This window comes from Hippocampus bargibanti, linkage group LG06, assembly GCF_051943395.1.
Source record: "Hippocampus bargibanti isolate YZ-2025 linkage group LG06, ASM5194339v1, whole genome shotgun sequence".
NCBI classification, from domain to species: domain Eukaryota; kingdom Metazoa; phylum Chordata; class Actinopteri; order Syngnathiformes; family Syngnathidae; genus Hippocampus; species Hippocampus bargibanti.
This window is the reverse complement of record NC_142739.1, coordinates 22,580,350-22,602,374: the sequence shown is the minus strand read 5'-3', so window position 1 is coordinate 22,602,374 and position 22,025 is coordinate 22,580,350. Positions and strand designations below refer to the sequence as shown.

Here is a 22,025-nt window from a genome sequence, read left to right as displayed (position 1 = left end):
TGACCTAACTGGATTTTCACTCGCAATCATGTTCTTTGACTTCTCTGGAGTTTTCAGTCCAATGTCGAAAGAAAATGTGTCAATCAAAAGAACTTTGCGTCTTTGCGCATGTGAACACGCAGATGATTACAGACAAATGGTGCTTTATTAGTGTAAATCAATCAGTTGACCGAGACTGAGTAAGCAGATGGATTTTCCAAAGGGTTGGCTATCAGGAATGTACTACAGTTGAATAAGAGAAACGTAACCTTTCCGCAAATCTGTCATGGCATACTGATTAAATATGCACAGCCTCACTCTAGCCATGCAGCATGAAGTAACATCCCACTGTGGGGAATGTAAAGTCAAGGATTCGCCTGGAGATCACGATTAAGACTTCATGCATATTAGATTTTTTTTAAGGTTACTTGGATAGAAGTCCAAGTCAAGGTTACCATGACCAGAATGCCAACAGCAACGATCACACAAGGGAATGAGTGAAAATAAATACTAGGAAGATATTAATTTAAAAACGATTGAATATTTCAATTTCAAGAAAGGCGTCACCCACCAGCCCAAAAGTTGTACAACTTCACAAGGTTTTTGTAATTTTGCGATACATTGGCGGAGCAAGAGGAAGGTGATATTGTAGAGATTTTAAAGTAGATCTTAGGGTCCTAAAAGAAGAAACCTTAGCAGTCCCTAAGGGGAATTTCAATTTAAACTCTCTTTACAACACTGGTGTCAAAGCCAAGGCCCGCGCACCAAGTTTGGCCCACCACATCATTTTATTCGGCCCGCGAAAGCTACTCCATCCATCCATCCATCTTCTGCCACTTATCCGGAGTCAGGTCGCGGTGGCAGCAGCTTCTGGGGGGTAGTCTGGGGGAAGCCCAGACTTCCCTCTCCCCAGCCACTTGTTCTAGCTCGTCCTGGCAGATCCCGAGGCGTTCCCAGGTCAGCTGGGAGACAGAGTCTCTCCAGCGTGTCCTGGGTTGTCCCCGGGGTCTCCTGCCAGTGGGGCATGCTCGGAACACCTCACCAGGAAGGCGTCCTGGGGGCATCCTAATCAGATGTCCGAGCCACCTCATCTGGCTCCGCTAGCGAAAGCTACTCAAACATGTGAAATTCCATGATGCTTGGTCAAGTCCGAACCAAAATTTCAAATTGTCCCATGTAAACCACAATAACAGTCATTATTTTTTTACTTCAAATTTATTTGAAAACTAGTTATTCATTAACTTGTTGTGCGCTCTAAATGTAATATGTGGAGGGAATTAAACATGTTAATGGCTTTCCCAAAGTAAAAAAACGCTCCCCGAGAAGAAACCGTAACTACAATGTGGCTCGCGGCAAAAAAATATAGTTCGATGCGATATATAGTTCGATACTTCGAACTATATATCTTCGAGTATAAATATAGTTCGATACTTCGATAAGTATTAGATGTTCCAGTGGTGCACAACAGTGAAAAATTACAAAATAAAACCAGGCATTGATTTATCACGCATTTGCCACACTTTATGACTCAATGTGTTTCACGTTTTGTAATTAACTCATTCTCTGCCATTTACAAATTTATTTTAGGGAACTGAAAATATGACATAGAGCGCCATTTATGAATTTGTTCGGGTTTTTTTCCATGATGGGGTGCCACAAAGCGCTGGCAATGGCCTTTGGCAATGTTTTCCCTTAAATAAGGGGGCAGCATTTGCCTTTTTTCCATGTTAGCGCTTTGTTCCAACTTCAGCTGTTGTTAAAGTGCTGTATAAACCAATATGTATGTATTGCATTGTATTTTGGACAGCCACCCTCATTTCAAGCTCATATAACTCCAGACCCATATAATTTAGGAATCCATTCTTTTTTCTGATGAAAGAAGAGAGTCTAAGGTTTCTATCGCTGTATTGAATGTTTATGTTGTCCTTAAAGTAAATATTCTGTGGATCCTGGAATTCAAGTGACAAAACCCCGGCACTTGGAGTGGACACATTTTTGCTCACGTCTGGCAGTGAATAAGTTAAAAACACAGCATTGAAAAACAGTTTCATAATTGAAGAAATGTAAAAGCAAAGAAAAAAAGAGGGGGAAACGGCTTCCTAAATTTACTAAATAGCATACGGCATGGATTTAGAAAATACTTAATCAGAGAACAGGATTTAAAAACATTTACTGTTTTTTTTATCCATTCATATTTGTAATTATAAGTGCCTTGCATGCTGGGTCCGAGAGGACAGTAATTTCATCTGTGCTGTATGTCATGCATATTAGCATATTTGACAATAAAGCTGACTTTGACTTTGACTTTTGACTTAATTCTGATAAGCGATACTAGCAAATTAGGGGATTACATACACACAAAGGGGAAAAAATGCTTTTTAAAGGTGATTTTTGGAGGCAGCGTATTGTACATGGGTGCGTGTCGTTCACATGATTATACGATACTTACATTTTCCATCATGCCGAGAACTCTTAACACTCCCCCACATGAAAAGATACAAAACTCACAAGTTTACAACCATCTCAGTTACGCACTTCCACTGCCATCAAACTGCGGGGCTGAACCAATCAGCAAAGGAAAGGCGATGAAAGAGGAAGTTGGTGCGGTCACACACTGTGTGCTCATCATCCAGCACTGTTCAAAATAGCTCCGTCGGTAAGCAAACATCTCATCCCATTCATAAAAAAAAGAAAAAAAAGGGCAGTGGACGCCTACTCCCATATGGGGCAGCAAACGGCGGAGCGATAAAGATGTGGGAGAAAAAAAAAGATGGAAATATCGACTCGGCCTCAACCAAAAACACCTAAGGAGTAAGGAGGGGGGTGAGGTATGTGCATGAAAGTAAGTCTGACGCTGACAATGACGTCACATCCTCATCTGTGGTGCTTCCAGTTTGGTTTGGAAAACACCAGAAATGGACGTCACGTGGTGAGTGAGACACCACTTTCCGTCTCTTTCCCAGTAAGTCACAAACTGGGCTATGTTTACACGCATCCTATCGCAGACATACTGTAACACAACATGGTGTGCGTCCTCCAGCTCTGACGGGAGTCCACCAGCTGTTCTCCACCCCATTGGCTGTGCCGTGACATAAACCCCCATCCCGTGTACGCATAATAAAACAAATACGTGACACAGTAACCACGTAAAGTCAGATAAGGAAATTGTTCGGTGACAACGAACAGTCAACAAGCATGTCTAAGAGGAAGTGATGCAAGCTGCAATGGAAGGTCTAATTTTAGCAAAAGCGGAAGTGACCATCTCACTTCTCTTTCCAGGATTAACACACGCAAAATGCAGATGTGCTTGCATTGTACGTGAGACGGAATCAGTGAAAGTGCAACTTCGTGGCCACAGACACCCACAATGTCTTCCGTTGGTGCTGCCGCCGCCATTTGCATAACCAAAAATGCTCCACATTTGTGATAAAATGAATCAGAATTTGTCTCCGGTAGAACACGCTTTACTAGTGTCATAAAAAAGACATGATAAATAAGTATGGAGTGGATTGGATTTACCTTTCTTAGTCTCGCAGTGGTGAAATTTACATTTGACAGCAGCAAAGTTATGAAAGGAAGATGAAAGGAAAGAAAGAAGTAGAAAGGATGGATGTATGTATGTATGTATGTATATATGTATGGAGGATGCTAATCATGGCTAATCTAATCGAATCGAAGATGATATACTATAAAATCATATGATCTAATGTAATTTCCGGAGCACAGAGCACACTTGATTATTAGCCTCACCCAGTACATTTATAAAGGACAACCGACACCACTTTTTGTTTCCTAACTGACATCAGAAAAACGTTTTATAGCATCTAAAATAACCAAAACACGCAGGCTGATATTTTTAGTTAAATGTAAAACACCAAAAAAATGAGTTACTGTCCCAAAACTACTTCTAAATGACCTCGGAGATTTCAGATTGTCCCACCCCCTTGTTCCCACCCCCTTGTTCGTGACGTCACGCCAGGACGTCTTGCCTTGCTCTAGATCAAAACAATGGCTTCAGACCCGGAGAAGATGCTTTCTTGTTACTTATCCAGTTATGTATATGATTCAAATAGTTCTGAAGAGGAAAGCATAAATGTTGTCGATTAAAGAAGTCCTTCCGTGTCATATTGAGGTGTCTGGACTCCAATGTAGCGTCTCAGAAAATGCACAAGATGGCGCCCAAGCTCTGTTGGAAATGGGCCGATTTGTCTGCTGGCAATTGGTGTCAACTAGTATCAAATAGTAGTCTCGGTGCAACACAACGATTCACCTTCACGTTATTTATGTGTTTTTCTTCTAATTTCGCCATCAACACGGATCAACACGAAGTTTTCAGACCAAACAAAGTACCCAAAAATGCATTGTGTGTCGCTTTCTCGGTCAGGGGCGTTCCGGACGTGACGTCACGCCAGGCATCGTCATCAACTCGAAAACAAGACTTCCTGAATATTCAGCGCGAGTCTGAAAACATAAAATATAGCTATATGCGGTGGAATCTTTGTGAAATACGCTCAGTAGAAGTCATTTGAAATTATTTTAAAAATTATGGACACAACTTGTCTGGAGGAGTCTGTTGTCCTTTAAAGGAAAAACCATTTTGTACATACATAAACCGCACATGTCTGTAAACCGCATGTGCCAAAATGTAAACATGAGATGTTTAGAACGAAAGACGGTACACAGAAAAGGTTTTAATAATATACCTTAACTTTTGTTTCAAAACAGTGCTTGTTACGCGGCAGCAATACAAGCATTACGCTAGCGACACAGGGCTGGTTAAAAAAAACATGCCGGTAAAGTCACTGAGACACACGGCAGTAGAAGCAGCAACATGTTAGCACTCGCTAAAAGGTCTGGGTACAAAAACATACCAAGTCACTGAGAAACGAAAGAAACACATTAGCACTGACCATGGCGGCCGTTAGAAAAAAATGCATAAAATGGCCGCATTGTTGCATAAACCGCAGGGTTGAAAGTGACAAAAGTCATAGTTTATGGTCCGGAAATTATGGTAATCTAATTCCTTAATGTAAATGGTACCTCTCAGGAATAACTGTGAGATAATGTGCAAAGTATTAAGCAGACAGTGGTTCAAGTGAGTACAGACCTGGAGCTACAATGATTATAACGGGATGCTGTTCCGCAGGGTTGTGAAAAATAGCCAAGAGGCACTATACCGTTATATTTGGGTTACTCTTTGGAGAGTTAATGGCCACGAAGAATAAGCTGTTTAAATGTCTGCTGGATTTGGGCTGCCTGAGGGTAGTCGCCGTAAAAGGTGGTGAGCAGGGTGCGGAGGGTCCAGTAGGATTTTCCGCACCCTTGTTTTGATTCTTGCAGTGTGCAAGTCCTCAAGAGTGGGTAAACCACAGACATATTGGCAAAAATTAAAGAATAAGAATAAGAATAAGAATAAGAATAAGAATAAGAATAAGAATAAGAATAAGAATAAGAATAAGAATAAATAAGAATAAGAATACATTTAATTTACAAGCGCCTTTCAAATCACCCATGGTCACTTTACAATTAAAAGAACAATAAACACCAGAACAATGAAATCATACATAAAATGATAAATAATAAAAGAAAAAAACCTAATTAATATATATACGGTATTTCTTTTCAACAAAAGTCCAGATAAAGTTTTTTAAACTGCTATTTATGACTTGTGTTATTCTCTCCACCTGGCGGTGATAAAAATGTGTCATTGCAGTACTTATGTCATATGATTGTCATGGCAATCAGGACAGAGTGGGCGTCTTCTCACTTCCATTTGCATCATGACACAACAGGATGTAAGTCGCAACCGAGAGGAGAGTGGGCGGCGTTACCTTGACCATACCGCGCATACACGTAAGCACTCGTCCAATGTAATCGAAGGATCCAGAAAGTCATGAAACCTATGCTTTATTTCAAGGGAGGGGTCAAATGTAGGTTTTACACTGTAAATTGAAAAAAATAAAAATAACTCCAGCGCCATTTTGATTCAATGAGTCAAATTCAAAGATTTTTTTTTTCAATGTGTGGAAAAAGCATCTCGGTAAAGATGGGTAAGAGTATGCGTTTCTCCTTTGGTGGGGAAAATCCATCCCACAATTCCCACATCACTGGTGAGACATACCAAGACAATCGCTGATTGGACAGATTGAATAACAGGTGAAAATTGATTGTATCTTATGCAGATGAGGACCAGAAGCAAAATGGAAGTGCAATTCATGCATTTGTTATGATCTCTCTCTCTCTCTCTCTCTCTCTCTCTCTCTCTCTCTCTCTCTCTCTCTCTCTCTCTCTCTCTCTCTCTCTCTCTCTCTCTCTCTCTCTCTCTCTCTCTCTCTCTCTCTCTCTCTCTCTCTCTTTTTCTCTCACTATCTCTATCTGTCTCTCTCACTTACTATCTCTCCATCTATTGCTCGCTCTCTCTCTTCCACACGATCTCTCTCACTCTTTCTCCCATACAATCTCTCTCTCTCTCTCTCTCTCTCTCTATTTCTCTCACTATCTCTCTCTGTCTCTCTCCCTATCTCTATTGTTCTCTCTCTCTCCCACACAATCTTACTCACTCTCCCTCTATCTCCCATACAATGTCTATCACTCTCACTCTTTCTCACTATCTCTCTCAATATATATCTCTCATTAGCTCTCTCTCACAATCTTTTTCTCTTTCTCTCACTCTATTTCTCTCACTGTCTCTCTCACTCCCTATCTCTCTCTATTGCTCTCTCTCTCTCTCTTTCTCTCTCTCTCTCTCCCACACAATCTCTCTCTCTCTCTCTCTCTAACTCTCTCACTATCTCTCGCATTAGCTCACTCACTGTCATTCTCTCTTTCTCTCTCTCTCTCACGATCTCTCTCTCACAATCTCTCTGTTTCTCTCACTCACTATCTCTCTCTCTCTGTTGCACTCTCTCACCCCCACATAATCTCTCTCTCTCTCTCTCTCACTACCTCTCTCTATCTGTCTCTTTCTCCCACTCTCTTTCGCTCTCTCTCTCTATTGCTCTCTCTCTTTCCCACACAATCTCTCTCACTATCTCTCTTTCTCCCTCTTGCTGTCTCTCTATTGCTCTCTCTCTCCATCCACAGTGTAAGGGCCAATCCTGAGGTGCACCCGGGGGGAGGGGGGGGGGGGGGGGCTTAATGGACAGACTCACTCATCCCGATACTACCCCCCTCCCCACACCCCCAACTCATCTTCCATCGAGACCACCCCTCATTTTTTCCCACTATACATGTGTTTTCCACCCCAGTGGAAACACAGAGGGGTGGTGGGCGTGTGGCAGAGCGGGTGACTACAGTGCACACAAGAAAATGGGTCAGATATAGGAAGAGATTGTGGCGGGGGGTGGGGGGGTGACCATCGAGGAGTAAAATATGCTCAAGGCAAGGTGTGTGTGTGTGTGTGTGTGTGTGTGTGTGTGTGTGTGTGTGTGTGTGTGTGTGTGTGTGTGTGTGCGGAGGTGAAGTGAGAGGGGTGGGATTATCTGCAGGCACATGCCTTTAGCGTCTAACGTTCTAACACAAGACTGATTTTTTTTTTTAAGTAACCTGTTATGATTCAAAAAGTGTGTGGAATAAAAATAACAAGGAGCTCAGAACGACTTTTTGTGGTGATCCCGCTCAGCAATGTACCAATTTAACACTCATAATCACTTTTTTTTAGACTTCACATCTATTTTAACACCCTTTTTAAAAACGTCACACACGTTGGTGCGCGCGTGGGTGTCTTTGTTGTGTGCGATAGTGACTCCATGAACGTTTGTGTGAACAGTGGTGATGCATAGGGGGCAGTTGCGTGTTTTGGCACACAACGTGGCTGTGGATGGAGTTGTCATGACGACTTTTAGGACTTCACCATGGTGACGATGAATGGCGACACACACAGACACGCACAACTGTCTTTAAAAAAAGGGCATTTAGAGTCAACTATGTCACAGTACAAGAAAGAGACTTTTTATTACTTTTAATGTGGTGGTCTCATGACCCAGTTTTGCGGACACAAATGAGCTTTTTGTCAAAGATGTGCCTCTATCTACTGATGAACCACATACGGTAATAAGGATTTTTCGTTTTGAAATTCGGACATGAGTTACTGTGACCTAATTTCATAAATGCCTTTTGCTCATGCGAACTTCCTTGAGGTCATGTATGCGATACGATTCTGTTTTGAAGTCATATAGTGCAATTAAGGGTGCAACATCCATCCATCCATTTTCCGTACCGCTTATTCCTCATTTGGGTCGCGGGGGGTGCTGGAGCCTATCTCAGCTATCTTCGGGCACGAGGTGGGGGAACAGTCACTCTCACACTCACAACTAGGGACAATTTGGATTGGTCAATCTGCCTGCCATGCATGTTTTTGGAGGATGGGAGGAAACCGGAGGACCCGGAGAAAACCCACGCGGGTCTGGGGAGAACATGCAAACTCCACACAGGGAGCCCCGACTGGGACGCGAACCGGCGGCCTCTGCACTGTGAAGCCGGTGTGCTAACCACGCGACTACCGGGCGAGGGTGCAACATTAAATCAATTAATTGACGAGTATATATGGGGAGAGAGAGAGAGAGACAGAGAGTGAGAGTGAGAGTGAGAGTGACAGTGAGAGTGAGAGTGAGAGAGAGAGAGAGAGAGAGAGAGAGAGAGAGAGAGAGAGAGAGAGAGAGAGAGAGAGAGAGAGAGAGAGAGAGACCCTCACGCCCACTCTGCTTGAAGATAGGCTGGGATCGACTCCAGTATGTTTTAGTGGTAATTTCCCAATGCAGAGGTTGTAGGTTCAATCCCCTGAGATTGCGACTTTGTCAGAGTATCCTTGACCAAGGCACTGAATTGCTACAGATGCTGCGTCATCGGTAAATGAGGAAACAGTGTAAAGCACTTTGAGTACCAAAAGTAAAAAGAGACATTAACAAAAAAAATGTGTGGTGTGTTTGAACAATAACTTTCTTTCATTCCATCAAAGTAACTCGCCAATCATAAACGATAGAAAAACAATTTTCCCCAACTGGTGGTGAAGAGCAACAAGCCAAATAGGTCAAAGAACTTATGACCCTTCCATCTTTAACCACAAACCAAGGTCAATGAAATTGACACTGCTACCCACACACACACACACACACGCACACACACACACACGCACGCACACACATACACGCACACACACACACACGCACACACGCACACACACACACAGGATGTACTCCCAACGTCAGCCAATCACACACATTATTGCTCTGACATCATGGTCGACAGGACTGTTGAGCAATAACAGCTGTCTGGTAGTTACCACAAAGAGTGTTGGGTCAGCACGCGTATGTGTGGGATTTTGAGTGTGTGCCGCTACTTGCATGAGAGACGAGGTCCGCGCACCACAGCGATGGTGTGGTCAATGTGGGAGAGATGAGTCACAAAGTTGACCTGAAGTTGCATTCCAAAGTCGGGGGAGGTAGACGAAAACAGAGATACACAAAAAAACAAACAAAAAAACCTATGGGGAAATATAAACCAATAAGTGGCAGAGGAAAACAATGACTTATCATACAGACATACGCAATTTTCTTCCTAAAATAACAGTTTCCTAATCCTCGTGATGATACACTGTCTTGTAATAAAAAGGATTGTGCCTCCATTGTTGCCATGGGGACCCTGGATTAGATATATTTTGGGCCTATAACAGAGATTTCTCAAACATTTTACACGGAGCCAACCAAAAAATAAAATACTAACAATAATCACCTAAGCCTATTACAGTAAACAAAAAAAAACAAACAAAGCACTTGCAAAAAAATAAGAAATCTAACAGACCCGGTGTTGAAATAAAGAAAACTGAATTAAATAATTTAACAATTAAAATGAAAGGCTACAGAAAAAAAAATCTATACCACTGTATTTTCCCATTTATAAGGCGCACCAGAGTATAAAGCACACCTCCAAGGAATGGTGTATAGTGATACCTCAGTTTATGAACTTTTCGCTTTACGAACGTTAAATTCGCGAGAATAGAATCTTGGCATACAAACTATTTTTCGGGAAACACACGGAGCGCCACAATGAATGAGATTTCTAGTGTGTCTGCCTGCATCTGTTGCTGTTGCAATACCACAACTTCTAAGATGTACAACCCAGAGCTCCTTGAGACACTTCATGCTATCAATTCCATCAAGCCATCAACGTCCATCACAAAGCGTCTGTGTAAACTCTCAGTCGTACAGGAGTGGTCCATCGATGAATGATGATGAAGGAACCTTCAAATTTGTACAGATGATGGCTGAAAAAACCTTCTCATCGATGGTCCATCACAAAGGTAAATAAAACGACTTTATTATACAATATAGTTTATTTCTTTAATTACAGTTAAGTACAGCTTTATTTCTTTGATTACAACACCATTGCACATTTATTATCCATAAAATAAGGTATATTGTGTGTAGTTATAAGGTGTATTTAGTTGAAAATTATATTTTATGGGGAACTGGGAACAGATTATTCTCATTTTAATGGTTTCCTATGGGAAATTAATATTTGGAATACACACTTTTCGCCTTACACACACTTTCTGGGCCAAGGTATCACTGTATTTTCAAATCTTCTCCATATATAAAGCGCAGCGGACTATCAGGCACACCTTCAATGAATGAAGAAAGTTTTCCAAATATAATATATAAGTATATCAAGGTTTTCCAAATATAAGGCACACCACATTATACGGTGCTACAGTAGAGGCCGTGATTACCCACGTCTTCTACAGTGGAAAATGGAGTTGCGGCTGCTGACAGTAATTATGAAAGCTGTGGTGGCTCAATATTACTTCACAAATAAGGCACACCTGCTTATAAGGCGCAGGGTCAAGAAAATCAAGGCTTTTGGGCGTGCCTTATACACTGGAAAATACAGTATTATAATCCTGATCAGAAAACCAAAACCAATATTTAAAATGCTCCATTATTTTGCCATGGTATTGGCAAATCCTTACAACCGTATTTTCAGACTTGGATGCCAAACAAAGCGTTATTGACCAATATTTTACCCATTCAACCCAGTTTCAGAAAATAAAATAAAGTTTAAATACACGTCCAATCTTACTTTTGTATTTCAGCTGACAGTTCTGTGGTCCATTTTCATAGATCACACTGGGAATCTTAGAGTACACACCAAGAGTCGAGTCCACCGGGGAAAATACGGAAGGAATCTTGCCCAGACATTCCATGGAACCCATCCCCAATGAGTTTCCACTATTCCCCTGCCTTGACAGGAGGAATTTGAGTTCAAAATAGAGACACAAGACACTTTGAACATCTATGACTTAGCTTGTTGAAGATGAATCAACCTACGGGCTTTAGTGTAAACTACAAAAGTGGCTCATGCTTGTGATGAATGGCCTACATTTTTCCTCCCCTTCACAACAAAAAAAATGGTTACAAATAATGACTTTGTGTCAAACAGCTACTTGAATGTTTATCCTATGAGCATAGGAAATGCATATTTTCTTTTATCGCCATGTTAGACTTACTCGGAAATCCTTGCCGTTTAGGCACAATTACGCAAAACCCAATGAATAGTCGTGACAGAGTCAAGTCCAACCCTCCGGCAAAATGTATACAAAGCTAGCTCACATAACAGCTAAGAATAAAAAACAACATATCTGGACCACAATTGAAACACACAAAATGTAAGCATACCGCACTTTTCCAAGAAGCAATACAATCGAGCATCCATAACCTTTAAGACGACAAAATGTTGATATCACAAGCATAAAATATCATATCAAGTATTTGGATGTGCATTGTGCAGTACATGCAGCTTTGTGTCAGGGAAGGACATATTCTGTTCCAACCAGGCTGTCCAAATGCTCTTTTGGATGAATGGACAAAAGGTTGCATAGACACACAAAATGCGCAGAAAGTCTTCTGAAAAGCTCGCATTATACATCGCAATATGGTTGCCGCAAAATTGGACGTCAGGACGAAACCTTTTGTCCCAAATGGGGAACATTTCATATTTCTTCAGAAATATGTTCTGTCCACAAGGGTGAACTGCAAATTTTTGGACCGATCTAAAGTTTGCTAAACTGCTTTGCCTATGCTCATTTAATGGTTGAAGAAACATCTAGTATTGAGGGGGAAGTGTTCGTTTTGGTGGTGCAAGGTATCGGCACCAAACCAGCAATACTAGATTCTCTTCCTTTTTCACTTCCTGTTTGTGTTTTGGACACATGAACACAACACCAGGTAATCACTTCTGATAACTTCAAGTAGTCCCAATGTTGTCGTTGTTGCCTTGTTAATTTTTCTGTGCATTGTATGTTCTGCGCAATCCATCAATACTCAGAGACGGTTAACCATCATAGTATCAGAAATATAAACCAATACAAAACATATTGATTTATATAGCGCTTTAACTGCCACTGAAGCTATAACAAAGCACTAACGTGGAGAGCTATTATATACAGGAAATAAAGCAAGAAGTAAAGCCAAGATCAAGTTCGAATCATGCTGAGTCGAATGCCAAAGAGTGAGTTTCGAAATGGGTTTTAAAGATGGGTAGCGAAGGGGCAGGTCATTCAGAGAGTGGAACCAGCTCAACCCCTCTGAGACTCCATTTAGTTTTTTGGCACATCTAATAATGTTTGGTCAGCAGACCTGAGGCGCCGAGAAGGTGTGCAGGGGTGGATGAGCTCGGAGGCCATTTAAAGATTTGAAATAACACAATCAGGTGAAATCGAATTTGTTCTAGGTACAATGTTTGGCTGCTCACTGGAAGCTGAATTCTGTCAATGGAGAAACATTTGAAAATAAAACAGATGCTTTTAATTGGGGTGGTCCAGAATCATTGTCGGACAGTACAATGATTTGTACTTTGGCATAATAATATTCGAGGGCATTTATTCACCCATCTGTAAATGGATTTAAGGAGTGGGAGAGGGTGAATGTGTGAGTTCTCCCTTGCCCCCATTCGGAAAGTACACTTGAGTGGTATTATGTGGCTGTTTTCCACAGTGGAAGCCTGTTCCTGGATTGCAGACTGCTGTGGAAGTTCCCCTTCATGAAGGGAACGACCAGGAGTAGGAGAAACAAAAGAGAGGGGAAAAACGAAAGAGAGCGCAGAGTAACAAGGGAATGAAAGGTTTAAAGAGAGGTCAAGGCAGCCTTTCCCTAAGATAACTGGACAAGAGTAAGGAGTCATGAGTTGTGTGGTGAGATGGAGGCGAGGGATGACCTGCACTGACCTGAGTGTGTTTTTTAGAAATTTACATAGGAAGAATCACCGTCAGCCAAAGTCAACTTGGATAGGTACTAGCTCACCCACAACCCTAAAGAAGAGAGATTTAGAAATTGACCCATGATCCCTGTAAAGACAAAGATGGATAGATGGATGATTCTGTCACATGAAAATGGATAGTTCACAGCTGAAAATGTGAGTGTGGATGTTTTTATTGTCTCTATCTGCAATATGCAACAGCTCAACAGCGACACAAATGCAATAAGTTGTAGAGAAAATTGGATAGGTAAACATGGATACCTTGTTCCTGGAAATTCAGAGATTTTAATTCATTAACAATGTGTGCACCTCTTGGTTTGTCTGATTTGTTGACTCCATCCATCCATTTTCCGTGCCGCTTATTCCTCATTAGGGTTGCGGGAGGGGCTGAAGCCTATCCCAGCCGTCTTTGGGCACTAGGCGGGGGACACCCTGAATTGGTTGCCAGCCAATCGCAGGGCACACAAAGACATACAGCAGTCACTCCCACACTCACAGCTAGGGACAATTTGAACTGTTCAATCTGCCTGCCATGCATGTTTTTGGAATGTGGGAGGAAACCGGAGGACCCGGAGAAAACCCACGCGGGCCCGGGGAGAACATGCAAACTCCACACAGCGAGGCCGGAGCGGGACGCGAACCGGCGACCTCTGCACTATGAAGGCGACATGCTAACCATTCGATTACCGGGCGGCCATTGGTGACAAATAATGTTTTAAAAAATATACCTTTGTATTTCTTCCTGTTCATGCCTATTTGAGCAATGGAATCACACTGGAACTCAGCAAAGCCAAAAAGCATTGCACTTTTATTTCGAGTCATGTACCCAGATGAAAGATACCAAATCAAATCTGATGATTTGCGAGTCGTTTTCTGCACAAACAAGCAAACGTAATTACTGAATTACGTGCCAGCAGCCATTACTTTTTGTTATGCATCACATCCTCATGGAGCGTCAACTGGGAAGAGGGATTTCCTCCCTGCCCACATAATCTACGTAGCTTATCGTAAGTGAGCTCGGCGGATCTGGGCCTGAACTCGTTGGCAACACTTCAGAAAAAGGCGTGCAATACAAAATCTAATTTACAGCATCTCTGTCCGAACATCTTTTGACATATTGTACCCGCAAAAATGTTCGTATGTTTTCCTCTTCCTTTCATAACTTTGCTGCTGTGTTACTTCCAGGTAGACTGAACTCTGGCGTCATTGGCTGCCGCTGCTCACCCGCACAAAAAAAAATCAGTGACTGTAAAGTGTCCTTGAGAGTTTTGAAAGGCACTTATAAATTAAATGTATTATTATTATTATTATTATTATTATTATTATTATTATTTGTAACTCACATGTTCGTAAGTTGGGCAGCGTCTGTATTACAATTGCTCAGGGCTCAAAAAAACAACAACAGCTGAGCCGTGATTGGTCATTATATTATTAATCACAATGCCGAGTTTTGCCGAGTGGATACGCATAGAATATATTATTGGAAATGAAAAATGTTTCCTTTCGATCGCAGCACAAACTCCAAACACTCCAATGAGGAATATGAGTGTGGTGTACTGTGAATGGAACTTTTAGTTTCTTGTCCACGTGTACTATACATGCACAGTATTTCTCCTCAACTCATAGGTGGGGAAAGTTGTAGGCCAAGTGGAACGTCTGAATTTTCAAATGGTGGAAAACAATAATTATTACCGCTGCTCGGCCCGAGCCTTAATGTTATTGTGGAAAACCGATAAAACCTCATTTAAATATTTTATGATGATGAAAATTGATATTCCATGCAAACATTGGATGTCAGCAACAATTTATGACTGATTCTATGGCCATTGCATTCCCACTAAATAAGTGAGCGGTTAAGAGTCATGGGGAGTGGCAAGCTAAGTACTCGATATGCAGGTATGCAGCTGGCTGAGCATCAGTAGAAACAACTGGCAGTCCTGGACTATTGTTGTTGTGGATTTTTTTTAATGATTCTACATTTCTGGAACGTTCACAATGAAACCCGCAGGGGCAGATGAGTGTGCCTGTTTTATTTTCCACAGGTTTCCAAATGCGGGTCGCGGAGGTCCAAAACTGAGTTACATTAAGTGACATTTAAGTGGCAAAAATTGAGAGACAAATACAGTTAATACTGTATTTTACGTTCAAGTACCGTATTTTCCGGTGTATACGGTGCACCCAAAAGCCTTAATATAATAATAAAATCCTTAATATAATAATAATAATGTTTTAAGTCTCTAAGCTCACACAAGACTTTTGTGTTTGAACCAGTAACGTATTGCCAGTGACATACTGAGACATCAATGAGCCTTTCCATTAAACAATCATATTCGTGTTAAATTGGAGTTTGCACATGTTTCATAAAATAATTTTTCATCTAATCCATGGTCGGCGGAGAGTTGCCACAGCATTATCATGAAGGTTCAAGGGTATCAGTTCGGAAAAGTGTGTTCAAAAAAAAATCCAGGCTTTAAATATACTATGGGTCACTGACAAGACATCATTATCATGTGGAGAAAATGCGTTGTACCAGAGACTGAATCAGGAACTGGGGATCCATCCAAAAAACTTGCCAAGATGCGGGAAACATTCTAGGACTGTGGACTATGGTGGCAAATTGAAGTAAAAAAAGTAAATGATTTACTTTACTTTCATTCACAATGTTGCAAGAAACGTACTTAGTTGTCATTACGCGCTTGGTCATTGGGCAGACCTTCGGAAGCCCAAACAATTCACAGAAAAATGAAAGATCTTTTTTTCTCGGTCAAGACTAATGACGAGTTGTGAAGAAGGAGGCGGTGAAGGGGTTTGTGCGATCCCAACCATTATTCAAGGGGGGAATTATTGGCATCAGAATTTCTTAAAATACAAAATTACCGTGATTTCCGGTGTATAAGGCGCACCAAAAAGCTTTGATTTTCTTCAAAAGATGACCCTGCGCCTTACATGCAGGTGCACCTTATATGTGAAGTAATATTGAGCCACAACAGATCACGCAACTATTGTCAGCAGTCACAGACTCCATTTTTTTGTCGAAATTCAATCATCATTCCATTAAAAAGGAAGCTCTCCGGGCTCATTAGCATTTCTTTGAAAGTTAAATCAAAGTTTGACAAATCGGCTCCCTAAAGTCAAGCAAAGTCAGAGTAAATAGTGTAAATTTAACTGAAAGGTGCAACTTTCATTTAGCTTTATTTTAGAAAAAGTGTAAAGAGCTCCAAAACTGCATCATCTAATGAATTTCATTGAAAATTTCAACACATGAATAAACTGTCTGTAGTTTGGCCAGTTTGAAATCAGTCTCACATCAGCCAATCGGAAAACACCAATATTGATATGCCCATAAAAATGTCAAAGCCATTATTCCACATCGAAAACGACTAATTATAACACTGGATTGTTGGAAGGAGTTTAAATCATCTGGTAGTGTGTTGTGCGGAAAACACTTTTCAATAGTGTTTACTATATAAATATATATGTAAATTTCTCCACTGTGAGACTAATAAAGGCATATCCATATCCATATATATATATATTTTATTCAACAGCTAAGTGATGATTGCTGTTTTTCCTGCTCCTCAGGCAGCAGCATTTTGCCACCCAAAATGAAAATAAAACTATGGCGCTTATGATGTAAGATATATTGGAATGTGATAATTAACTGTTAGAGGGTTGTAATTACCCGAGCCGGTAATGAACTGAGCTGATACGCTAACCACTTGTCAAGCTTGTCGAAAAGTAAGGAGGATGTGTCTCTGACTGGTTTATGTGACTGCTTTTAGGCTCACATTCAAAGACACCCCACCAAGCTATGCTTGGGATGAAAATGACATCCAGGCTTGCCACAGCATATACGGGACTGCAGGTTGTTTAAAAAAAAAGGCTAAGCTAGCACTCCACGGCTCATTATTGCACTTGACTGAGTTGTCGTGATCAATTTTCTAAGATCAATAACCCACGAGAATGTCTTTGTAGGGAAGTTAGTCAAGCAGTTTTATGAAAAATAAAATGTCATGCATTATTCAAAAGCGGAGGAAGAGGAACAATTTAGGGCTTGTGTTGTGATCTCATCTTGAATACTGACACTTAAACACAGCACAGGGTACGATGTCGGTAGTGGCAGACAATATGGTTGTAAACGAATGTATCATAGTATCAGAAAAAAGGAAACACAAACTGATAAAAGTTCAAATCACATTCAAGAGGATGGTTACACTAGTCTGGTCCAATTCTTTTATTTTGTCAGGGAGTCTGGTTTAAAGTGCGGCAGGAAATAATGGTCGGGGATATCTTTACCGTATTTTCCGGTGTATAAGGTGCACCCAAAAGACTTAATTATTTTCAAAAGATGACCCCGTGCCTTATAATCCGGTGCGCCTTATATGTGAAGTAATTAATATTGAGCAACAACAGGTCTCGCAACTCCTGTGAGCAGCCACCGACTCCATTTCTCCATGTAGAAGTAGTGCGTAACACAATCCCATACAGTAGCGCCTTATAATGTGGTGTGCCGTATAATTTGAAAACATGTTTATATATTATATTTGGAAAAAATTTTTTTCATTGATTGAAGGTGCACCTTATAGTCAGGTGCGCCTTATACATGGAACAAGTTTGAAAATACACCATTCATTGGCAGTGCACCTCATACTACGGAAAATACAGTATTACTTCCCAGTAATGTCATTACTTAGAATTACATGATCAAACAGTTCCACACTTAGCGTCTATACATTATTTTAACTACCGAGTTAAATAAGGACACAGAAAAATACGTTTGCTGTTCTCAACATGATAAGCAAGTTCTATGATTACAATGTTTGGCTGAAGTGTGGAATGAACTGTTGTGAACTGATTGGAGATATGCAAGGCGCTCCTGAAGTCTCTAATGTCCTATGATGGCTGCAGGGGAGAGTATCGGTGCTTGCGCAAGCTCAACCGTAACACATTGTATATCAAGTGTCGACGCACACGTTTGAATGTCATGACATCAAGGATCAAAGTCAAATCACATCAAAATCACTTTACAACTTTTCCCTGAATCTGAATCTTTGCGAATTTTTGTAATAGATTTCCCCAGATTGTTGGTCAGTAAGGCTTGTTTGCCGCAAGGAAGTTGTTTGTTTGATGAGGTTATGCAGTGGTGGCAGGTGAAGTTAGCTTCATACCTAATAGACAAAAAAAAAACATCCGGGCTCACACCTAGAGACAATTTGGAGGGCTCAATCAGCCTGCCATGCATGTTTTTGGAATGTGGGATGAAACGGGAGGACCCAGAGAAAAGCCACACAGCCCCGGGGAGAACATGCAAACTCCACACAGGGAGGCCAGACTGGGTCTTGAACTCACAACCTCTGCACTATGAAGCCGGCGTGCTAACCATTCGACTACTGGGCCGCCCCCATCCGATCCGCTTATCCTCGCAAGAGTCGTGGGGAGTGCTGGAACCTATCGCAACTGTCTTCGGAGAGTATGTGAGGGACACCCTGAACCGTTTGCCAGCCAATCGGAGGGAACACAGAGATAAACAACCATTTGCGCTCACACTCACATGATGGGAGAATACAGAGTCTTCAATCAGCCTGCCATGCATGTTTTTGGAAGGTGGGAGGAATGCCAGAGTACCTGGAGAAAACCCTCACAGGCATGGGGAGTACATCTAAACTCCACACAGGGCGGACCTGGAGTCAAACCTCTGTACTGTGAGGTTGATACGCTAACAACGGGACCAACAGGTGTCCCTAGAACAGTGGTTCTTAAACTGGATTTGATCGAACACTAGGGGTTCTGTGAGTCAGTCTCAGGGTTTCGATGGATCCTTCGCCGCAGAGGTCCACCCCTCAGTCTCGTCTGCAGTTAGTGGGCACAGTCATTGAAAGAAGGGTTCGTTGAATGAGCAGATGAAACTTGTAGGGTTTGGTGCCTCCAACAAGATTAAGGCACTGCCCTACAACCACTGCCCTGGAAGTAGAGTCTGCATATGCTGACACCAAGATTCAAACCAGGATTGCTGCAGCCACACTGCAAAGTACTAAGCACTACACGATCACATCCTCTGTATTCTACTTTGTATTGTAAATGTTTTTTTTGTTCTACATCTTGAAACAGTGGATATAATCCCGATTTTAAGGTGATATAGGCCCCGTCTGAAAAATTGCATGACCTTCAATAAACTCTGGAATAATGCAAATGAATCCACGGCATGGAGGGAAAATGTGTGCTACTAAACTTCAACATACTCATAAACCTGTTCACGTGCGCTTGTATGCAAAAACGATGTAAAGTGCCGATGAAGAAAAGGGGATTGGGTTGCTCTCAAACTGTTACACAACCGTTGAATAACGGATTCATGCGGTTTACCAGCGTAACCATAAAAAAAGGTGATAAATCTGCCATCAAAGGAGCGTGGGGCTAGATGACGGAACATTACGCACATGCTGCTATGCGTTACTGCGTCCAACTACATACTGGTGCGGAAAAACCGCCAAAACATGTGATCGCATCGACTAATAGCTCAGAGTTGGGATACTGCGCTGTATGTCCGTGTGGCTGTGTTGTGGCTCATGGAAACACTTCTGGCCCCTTTCTGCTGTATTTGGGCACTGGGCTGATAAGCCTTGCGTTACTCCACTCGGGCAATCCCGAGTAGGGGAATGCCCCCAGGGTGTGTGCGTCCACGGAAAAGGAAGAATGCCACCATTGAGCAGTTTGCCACCGTGCCTACACCCCCCTCTCCCGCACGTCCTCCTCCTTTCCTTGTACTCCGACGTACAGTTGCGGCAGATTTGGTGACATTGAGATAAAAGCCTCCCTCTGTTTCCCATTCCGCCTCTGTCTGTGCTCTCCTCGCTCTCCGGTGTCACAGGAGTGCTGAGTACTGCCGCTTTGGCCAGACCACATAGAGGCCTCATTCAAAGTGACACAATCACTTTTTACTTGTGCGCTGCGATAAACGTTCACTGCATCTCGGTGCTGTGTGTCCGTCGTTAAGCTGCTAAGATGCTGGAACGGCTCACAAACTCTTGGTTAGAAGGAAGAAATTGTCTTGGCCATAAATCTAACATGACTGAATTGCATGTAGGCGAGAAACAGTTCTCCCACACTAAGATGGCACTGATGACCAAAGTGACGCAAACCCGATCTGACCAATGCAGCAATTTGGGCTGCTTGGGATGATTATTGACAACTCTAGCAATGGTTGTTTAATAAATAAATAAATAGGCAAGCTCCCCCTTGTAGCAATTTAGATAAAATAGTTTGGACTACAAGAAGACTTGATTCAGAACATAACATCACTGCTGGGTGAAGTCCTGGCATTTCCAAAAGTATAACTAAAAAAAAATCCAAAATAACAATCTCAGCGAAACCGAATTCAATGCAAATTCTTATTGAATGAAAAAAGTCACACTGTATTAATTAGAAATGTCGCTGACGCCAGTTGAATACTGAAAATGACATCACAAGATAACAGCCAATCACGGCTCACACCTGAAAACAGGTGAGCACGGATTAGTAATTCTCTAATTCCTCAATAACCGTAATGTCATTTTCAAGTGGCGAAATGGCTGCCCTCGAAGATGGACAAAAATGGGTGGATTTTGCTGCTTAGTATCCCACAATTAAAATAATAATCGGGATGTCGTGTTGGGTCCCTTATGAAATATTATTTTCAGAAAAAAAAATAGAAAAATCAGAAAACCTTCATTTGTTCCACAATGGGGAAATTGGCAGTCCACAGCAGCAATTTAAAAGGGGATGGGGTGGGGTTTTAAGACAATTTTTGATATTTTTTTAGTGTGTGATAATATATTGAATGAACACATGGACTCACCATTATTTTCAGTGAAGTGCAGTCCTGTCCTGCTTCCCGCAACCTTGAATGAAGATTTTGAATGACCTAGAGGAAGACAAAACAATCATTAGGCCTAATTTTGACAAATAAAATAACATAAATACAGTAAAGTCTCGTTATATCGATATTCAAGGGAGTCCGAAAAAATATCGATATAACCGGGACTATCGATATATCCGACCCTGTTCGCATGTAATTTTCTCCGTGCGTGCATAGAAATAGTATCAATATAACCGGGACTATCGATATATCCGATATCGATATAACGAGACTTTACTGTATAACATATATACAATACAATATAGGTCTATAAAATAATAAGAACATAAGGTAAATAAATAAAAAGAAATATAACATAAATACAACATATGTATATACAATTAAATACAATAGATGTTTATTAAATATAATAACATAAATACAACAGATATACAATACAATGTATATAAAATATAATAAAACATTACATATTTATAATTGCCAATTGTATATATATTTTATATATATATATTCTAAATGTGTAATTTTTTTATGTGAAGGAGTCAAGCACTAATGATTTTTTTTCTCTCTGTATTATATGCCCAGCAACCGGCAACCAGTCCAACGGGTGTACCCCACTTTTGTCACCCCAAAGTCAGTTGAGATATGTGCCAGATCAGAGCACATGCACCATAAAAATACAGGTGACTTTTCATGATTGGCATATACAAAAAATAAATACAAAAATCGCATCTCATGTGTTCGGATCACTGTGTGTATTTAATGAACTACACAAACACTACTGACACCATTGTTGTTTTTCCATGAACATTTTTAATAACCCTGGATTAGATTGGATTTGGATTGTCCCTATTTAGGAATGTTAAATTCCCTTTCAAATGTTTTTTTTTTCATCTAAAATAACATAAAATCCAAACTGGAGTTTGATCAAGCCTCTTCAAAT

General features: G+C 41.2%; 1 protein-coding gene across 1 annotated transcript in view; it reads right to left on the bottom strand.

The window, feature by feature from the left end:
- The window catches only part of alg2 (ALG2 alpha-1,3/1,6-mannosyltransferase), a 76,227-nt gene extending 55,123 nt beyond the window's left edge, over positions 1–21,104 (bottom strand). The window contains exon 1 of the mRNA XM_088999628.1: positions 21,062–21,104. The gene's annotated coding sequence lies outside the window, so the exon portion shown is untranslated. The remainder of the gene's footprint in view (positions 1–21,061) is intronic.
- Positions 21,105–22,025: the final 921 nt, after the last annotated feature.